Genomic DNA, 7,781 nt, shown 5'->3' with positions numbered 1-7,781 from the left:
GCACGTATTTCGACATTTTCAAGAGCGAAAAAAATCACGATGTCATATGAAACTTGAAATGTTTGGTATTGGATATTGTTGACAGATGACAATACGCCAATACGCACAAATGGTAAGTTCCGACAGCGCCTACAAGTGTGCCTACTGGCCGCTAGATGGCAATACCGGTTTCATATGTATACACCTGGTATTTTATAATATCCTCTTACTTCTTAGTGGTGGCTAATTTTGCATCACGAGACGTTTGATTATTCTCAACAATTATACTTTTCTCGATATTTATTCTAAAAAAAAAATCATCACACTGATATCCCAATTTCAAAGTTCGAAAGCTTAGAATTTTTAGAATTCGCGTTTGCAGAGAATAACAAGACGGAACTTTTTTCTTTTGAAGTAATTTTCCCAATGAACATTTTAAACAATAAAAGTATAAGAATTAAGTAAATTTTTCCTGAAATTCAATTATTTGTTTAAAACATAAATCTGCATAACTAAGTCAAATATACCCCCGTGAAGTTGGCCCGGTGAAGTTCACATTCAAGAAATATTGTTGTTGTTACGTTTGTACGTCGTTTGTACTGTTTGTACATTCAATATTTTTGTTTGCACCCTCCTGTCTACGAAATTAGGGGCGAAATTGATTTCGGGGGGCTAACTTCATGCATCCTGGCGAAAAGTTAATTTCTCACATTTTCCTTTTGCATACGTTTGTACGTAGTTTGTACTGTTTTTACATTCAATATTTTCGTTTGTACCCCTATTGGCTGCCCGGCTAGGGAAAATCTAAATTTCGTGCCATCCCCGCGAAATTTGAATTTTTCAATTTTGATTGTGCTAAGGTTTGTACATCGTTTACACTATATGTATATTAACATTTTTGGCTTTTATCAAACGTAGTTTTGGTTTTAATCATAAAGATTAATTAAAAAATAAAAATAAAAAATTTGTGGAAAAACGAGAAAAGGTTCGAAAACAAATTGATAGAAAAGTTACTCACCCAAAAAAGAAATTTAATTTTGTAATAATTTATTACATTATCTTCATTTATGATTGAGAGACTATTAGGATTGCCCGAAACTTTACACCACAACATTTTAATTTTGAACCAAATAATGCAAAGTACGAAAAAAGTCTCAAAGAGAAATTATAGCTTTTGAAAAATCCTAAAAAATATCTTTCAGTCATTTTCTAATAGTTTACGCGATATGTAAAAATCTAAAAGAAGACTTGTAGGGTATTTAGCTTTATCCATAAAAAAATATCATAAAAAACAAAATCCTATACTTAGCATAACAATGCGAGAGAGAGAAAAATGTCTGCAAAAAATATTTTAGTTTTTTATTTATTTTAAGGTGGTTCAGAACATATACGTTCACAAATGTCTGGTCAAAAATTTGGCGCGCAGCGCGAGTTTCACGATCAGAATGTGTACCTGAAAGTTTACAGAGCTTTGAGAAACATATTTTTTGCCTACACTTAATTAAGTAGAAAATTCAGAATATGAAGAAGCATAAATACTGCGATCTAAAAGATATCTTTTTGATAAACTTTCATTCAAGCATTCCAAATGCAAAAGATAAAGATTCGAGCGCGAAGCGCGAGGCGTAATTATGTCCGAGCGCAAAGTGCTTGGTAACCCATTATCGATCACAAAACTTTTAAAAATGAAGCAACCGTAAATTTTAAAAAAATCAAATTTTCATGATTTTAAACTAAAAACATTCAAACTTGGTTAAGGTGGCGAATTTATAAATGTAAACATCTTCAGACTTATTCAAATAAATTAGGCTGTTAGACTGAAAAGCGCACAGCACTATTTTTTTAACTCAGTCACTACAAAATATTCCAAATATATGTAATTATTTTTGAGAATATTTCAAAAAGTTGAAACTGGTTACAAAATTATTTTTTTCAAAATATGATTTTATATAATTATGGTATAGAAAATTGTACACATAGCAGATTGACAAAAAAATTTTCACCAATAGAATTTGTTTAATTTAAAAAAAATATATCAACGTCAAACCCCTGTTTTCTGGCTACTTTTAATTTTTCTTCATAAAGTATAAACTTAGTACTTATAATGAAAAAATCAGATTATGAAAGCTATGTAACAATGAGGGTGGGGGGGGGGGGCATGGCCTATTGTTACGGCAAGGTTAGAAGGGAGGAAAGGTAATCGAGAGTGGAAGTATTGGGAAGGATAATGATGGTAGAAAATTTAGAGGAAGTGAGAGCAAAATAAAGGAGAGTAAGCAATGTAAATTTAGAGGTAATTAGGGGCGGTAAAGGGAGAGAAAGTGAGTCTTCAGTGAGGAAAGTAGGGACATGATTAGAAATGAGGGTGTGAATTGGAAGTAAAGTGAAGTTTGGGGAAGGGTAGTAGGGGTAGAAAAATGCTATGTGGAGAAGCAAGAATAAGGAGAAGTATAGAAGGATGTACTTGTAAAAAAGGTGGTATAAAATTTAAAGTAAGGGGAGGAGAGTAGCGAAAATATTCCGGATCAGCGGAAAAGAGAGTAGGAATGTAGATAAATCAAAGTAGAATAATATGAGGGGAATTAGCGGCATGAAAAGGGAAGAGGAAGAAAAGAAAAGGTAGGGGAGTAGGAAGGGGGTAGTAGAGACATGTAGAAGAAGCAGGGAAGGAGAAGTACAGGAATAGGGAGACTGTAGATAGAGTATTATAGTGGAAGTAGAGGCATGGAGGTAAATTAAGTAGAGCAGCGGAGTGGAAGTAGGGGAAGTAGATGGTGGGAAAGTAGAAAAGTTAGGGAAGAGAAACTAGAAGAATGGGTGGTAAGTAGGTGGTGTAGGAGAGGATAAATAGAAGAATTAAGAGGGAGCCCTTTAATGGAGAAGAAGAAGTAAATTATGAGGAGGGTAAGTAGAGGAATTAAGGGAAAGTAGAAATGGAGTAGAGGAGGGGATGTAGCGGAATGGATGAGAAGTGGATGATTCAACAGTAAGTAAAGAAGGCGACGTGGCAAAATGGTTTAGTAAGACTAGAGGGTGATTGGAAGTGAACAGAGGAAGCAGGCAGTGAAGAGAAGTGAGATGGGAATTAAGGAAAGTGTTGTAGAGGGGCTTGGATAGTGCGTGAAAACGAGGAAAGTGGATTAGGAGAGCAGAAATAGGGGAAGTTAGCAGTGACTGGAGGGGTGGATAAATACAGTCAAACTCTTCTATTGAATCGATTTTGGGGCTGACGGTGGGTGGGAACTAACTCACTATAGCCCGCTTCGCTCTTGTTTGTTCACGCCTGAGTCGGCGTCAATTCTCGGAAGGGCTATAGAAGAGAGGGCTATTAAAGTGTTTCACTGTATATGATTGGATAGGATCAGACAGGGCACAATAGAGGTGCAATAAAGGAGTGATAAGGTACGAAGGTATATTGGAACGACTGAATTACCGCATTAAATAGGCTAAGAAACCATTTTATGTAGACGCGCGACGCCTACTTTGACTAATTTTTAATGAGTTAGACTATCTTCAAAATGCAGGTCTGCTCCAGATGGAAAATTTGTCAAAAGTCGTTTCTCACTCAGGGGGGGGGGTATTGGGTAAAATTTTAAAGGAAAGGCTAGCAACTAAACACTGGGAAGAAAAGCTAAGAGGGACCCAAGACGAAAGACAGGACCGATAGAGACTTAAAATGCACTGTGAAGGATGTTGTCGCTCAATAATTCACCATCCTCGCTTGCCCTCTAGCACGCCCGTCCGCCCGATGATTCCAATGGGATTATGTCGATTCTTTGCTTATATATATTTTAAGTTCTCGATTATTTTTGCACTATTTTTCGCTGTTCTCAGGTGCATTGTTTCAAGCTAAAATTATTATATTTAAAGCTTGAGATTTATATGCTTTTATCTTCTAATCGAGTGAAGAATTTAAAAACTTTTAACTTTCGAAGAATTAAAATTGGAAAAATTACAAATTTCGATATTGTGAAATTGGGGAACCAACATCAACTGAAAGAACTTTGTGACTTTTTATTTTCAAAAAGTTGAAAATTGGACTTTTTCGCTATAAAATCATTCAATTAATTTTTATTTTCTCAGGTTTTCGCTTAAATCCGAAATGATTTTATACTACCATGTTTCAGTTAAAAAATCAATTATTATTGTAGAAAATTCAAGCATTTCATTTTAAATTGAACTATTTGGTGGAAAAATTAAAGTTTTGTTAGAAAATTCAGCTATTTGATTGAGGAGTCATATTTTGGGTTATAAATTTAACTGGTTTGCTGTTCAATTATTTTGATGAAAAAATCATATAATTGGTTGACATTTCAACTTTCTGGTTGACAATTGAATTATTTGGTTAGAAATGGAACTATTTTGGTAGAAAATTCAGCTATTTGGTTGAAAAGTAATTTTATTGTTGAAAAATCATATTTTTTTGTCGAAAATTATATGGCACCTAGAAAATTACATTGTTTCCCCTGTAAAAAAAATCTGGGTTGTAAAGTCTAAAATTAATAGGGGGTTCAAATTAAATTGTAATTCAAGTAATTAATCAAGGTTTCAACTTTTAAGTTTTCGGTTTTTACGCGCTGAAAATCAAGCTATTTATATAAGCGATATAGTGCAGAGCCCTAATCTGGAAACGGGTAATTTTTCCAACAAAAAAATTTCTATTCTTTACGGTCACTATTTTTCATAAGATTGAAGGGTGCAGAAGGCGGACGCCTATAAGAATAACTTACGGCATCAGTCTTTTCAACGGCAACTGCTGATACAAACATTGCATTATTCATGCCTGGTCTCGCTTAGCTCTGTAAGTTAAGCTCCAGCTAAGGCCCATTCCACATCGAGTCTGCATAATTAACGCGGCCGTGGTTGGCCGCCAACGACTGCAGTCGCAAAACTCAGGCAGCGAATGCGTTAATCCGCGGCAGGCTGCGGTGAGCTTATGACGAATTATGAATGATAAAAAGGCACATATGATATATATATATATATTTTAAATGACGGTTTTAGAAACTGATAAATTTTTTTGCAAAATTATTCAAAGTATGTTCTATACGTTTACAAGAAAGGATTTCGTAGTTTATTGAGACGTAATTAAGTCTTTCAAATCTTCCCTCTCCTCCTGATCCACCCTCTTCGCTCCTTATCCTCTATCCGATCTTGTCCGTCCCTATCCTATCCGATCATATATTATCATCCCCTTGACACGCCCCTTACTCATCCTTCTTTCCCTCCCTTACCCTACTTCCCATCCCCCTAAGTTCCCCCACTGCCTACTTTCCCTGTCTATTATCCATCACCCTGTCCTCTTACCCATTCTACCCTCTCTCTGCTCTTCTACTTTCTCTAAAATTATCTACTTCTCCATTTCGCTACTTCTCCTCCTCTACTTATACATACTCCTCCTACTTTCCCATTATTCTTCTACTCATTCCCCTATTACTTTTCCTACTTCCCCTCCATTCCTCTACTTTACCTCCTATCGAGTTTATTTCTATATTTTTCCTCCCATAACTTACCTACTTCTACCCCACTCTTCTACTTCTCCCCTACTATGCCTGGTTCCTCTCTATTCATTTCCATTCCTCTACCCCTTATTTGTCTACTCACCCTTGATTTCGCTATTTCCCCTCTTAGAATTCTTAATTCATTTTTTCTCATTTCTCTCCTATACATTCGCTCCCCTGCTTAACCTAGTCCTCCTTCATTCATCTACTCCCCCTCCTGCTATATCCCTACTTCACTAACATTTATTTATTTTCCCTTCCATGTTTCCTTTTCATTCCGCTACTTTTCCTCCCTTTCTCTGCCTGATTCCTCTTCCTTCCCTCCCCTTTTTTCTGCTCACTCTTCATTCGGCTACTTATCCGCTGATAATTTCCGTTTTATTGCTCTACTTCTCCTCCGGTACGTCGCATACTTCCCCATGTATCTACTTCTCCTCCTCTACTATCCCTGCTTTATCTTTATTCCTATACTTTCCCTCCCCTATTCCTACTACTTTCCTTTCTCAAATTTTCATGCTTCTCCATTTCTCTACTTTCCCTCCCCTCCTTTCCCCAGTGACTCTTCGTGTAGCTACTTCTACTTCCTTACTTTTTCAACTTATCTTTTATTCCACTTCTTCCTCTTCCTTAATGCTACTTTCCTACTATCCGTACTTCTCTTTGATTTTTCTACTTCCTCTCCTATACTTTCTCTAATTTGCTTTCCCTGCTTTCTCTACTTCACCTATCTTTATGTACTCCCCCTTCTATACTTCCCCTATTTCATTTCTCTACTTTACTTCCCTACTTTCTAAACTTTCTCTACTTTTTCTCCGAGGATCAAATAGCTGGAAGGAGGGACTAAGAACTAATCAAAACTATAAGGGCTTCTGCCGGGACTTCATTCCACCAGCACTTGTAAAAATGTAAAAAAAAATTAATTGATTTCAAAGAGTACATTTCAATTATTTATGTCTAATTGTAAATCAAAATAAAATTACAAGTCAAAAAAACATTTTCATCGAAACTCAGATATTTATTAAATAGAAAAAAATTCCTTTTAATCCTTCTTTCTACAAATAAAGTTGAACTTTTCCGGTACTTTTGTGCCAGAATTGTTGAGGAATCAAACAAAATTTTTAATGAATTCAGTAAAACATTTATGGTACTTCTGTCCTAGAAAATTTCTGCTCAACAAAAAAAATTAAGTGAGACTTTTCCAGAACTTTTGTCCTTAAAAAAGTCCTGTTAAAAAAATTAGGTTTGACTGTTTCGGTACTTTTGTCCTAAAAAAGTCCTGGTGAAACAGGACTTACTCTGTACATTTCTCGTTCTTTAATCCTATTTCAGAAGTACTTTTTTGATACATAAAAATCACGAAAACTTTTTGAAATTTAAAAAAAAGTAAAATAGAACTTATCTCGTACTTTTTTCCATAAATTATTTAGGAGTTGTAAAATTTAAAAGAAAAAATTTAATTTTGTTTTAAATTTTATCCTAGAAAAACCTAAGCGAAACAGGGCATATATGAACTCTTTTGGCACTTTAGCTCTATTTCAAATGTAATTTTTTTGGAACATAAATCTCGTCAGCACTTATAAAAATATTCAGAAAAAAAACATTAATAAAAAAAATTGTTATCGGTGATTACAAACTCAAAACTTCTAGAAATCATATTCATTTCGCAACTTAACTAAAAAATCAAATATAATTTGAATTCTAACAAGGTATTCGTTAGAGACCCGTAAGAATGTCTTAAAGACATTCAACTGAAAAATTAAGATTAATTCTTATTCTTTGACCATTTATGATATTTTGTGTATTCAATCAAACTGCCAACAATTTCAACATAACACAGAAAAATGTTTGTTTAAATCAAATAAAGTCTATCTTTGACAAAGGGCAAAATAAACATTATTATTTTAATTTGAAAAAAATGTATTTCATTCAAGTACCTACATGATTTTTTTACAATCACACAAATTCTACTCTTTATATATGGTATGATCAAACAAATGTTTATTTAATTCAAATTCAAATTTGCCCCAGTGCATGATACGTAAACCAATATACATAAAAGAAATGCAAATCCCATCGAAAGGTAACGCGTATATTAATTTTTCTCGTTAATAAATTAACAGTAAATGAATGATTACTTTAAAGTTATGCATCCTGCATGTTCCCGTTACTAAACTCATTTTCAATTATGTTAAGATTAATTTAACATTACAATCTACTTCACAAAATAATCACTTTTGAAACAATGTTTTTTGAAATCAATTTAAATATTTGAATCCGGAATAACATTATATAATATTATAT

At 34.1% G+C, this 7,781-nt stretch overlaps 1 protein-coding gene across 1 annotated transcript in view; it reads left to right on the top strand.

Annotated features, from left to right (window-relative positions):
• The window catches only part of LOC117171914 (inactive rhomboid protein 1), a 364,512-nt gene that overhangs the window by 157,941 nt on the left and 198,790 nt on the right, over nt 1-7,781 (top strand). The window lies entirely within an intron of this gene.

This window comes from Belonocnema kinseyi, chromosome 4 (genome assembly GCF_010883055.1).
Source record: "Belonocnema kinseyi isolate 2016_QV_RU_SX_M_011 chromosome 4, B_treatae_v1, whole genome shotgun sequence".
NCBI classification, from domain to species: Eukaryota; Metazoa; Arthropoda; class Insecta; order Hymenoptera; family Cynipidae; genus Belonocnema; species Belonocnema kinseyi.
This window is presented reverse-complemented; position numbering and strand designations above follow the sequence as displayed.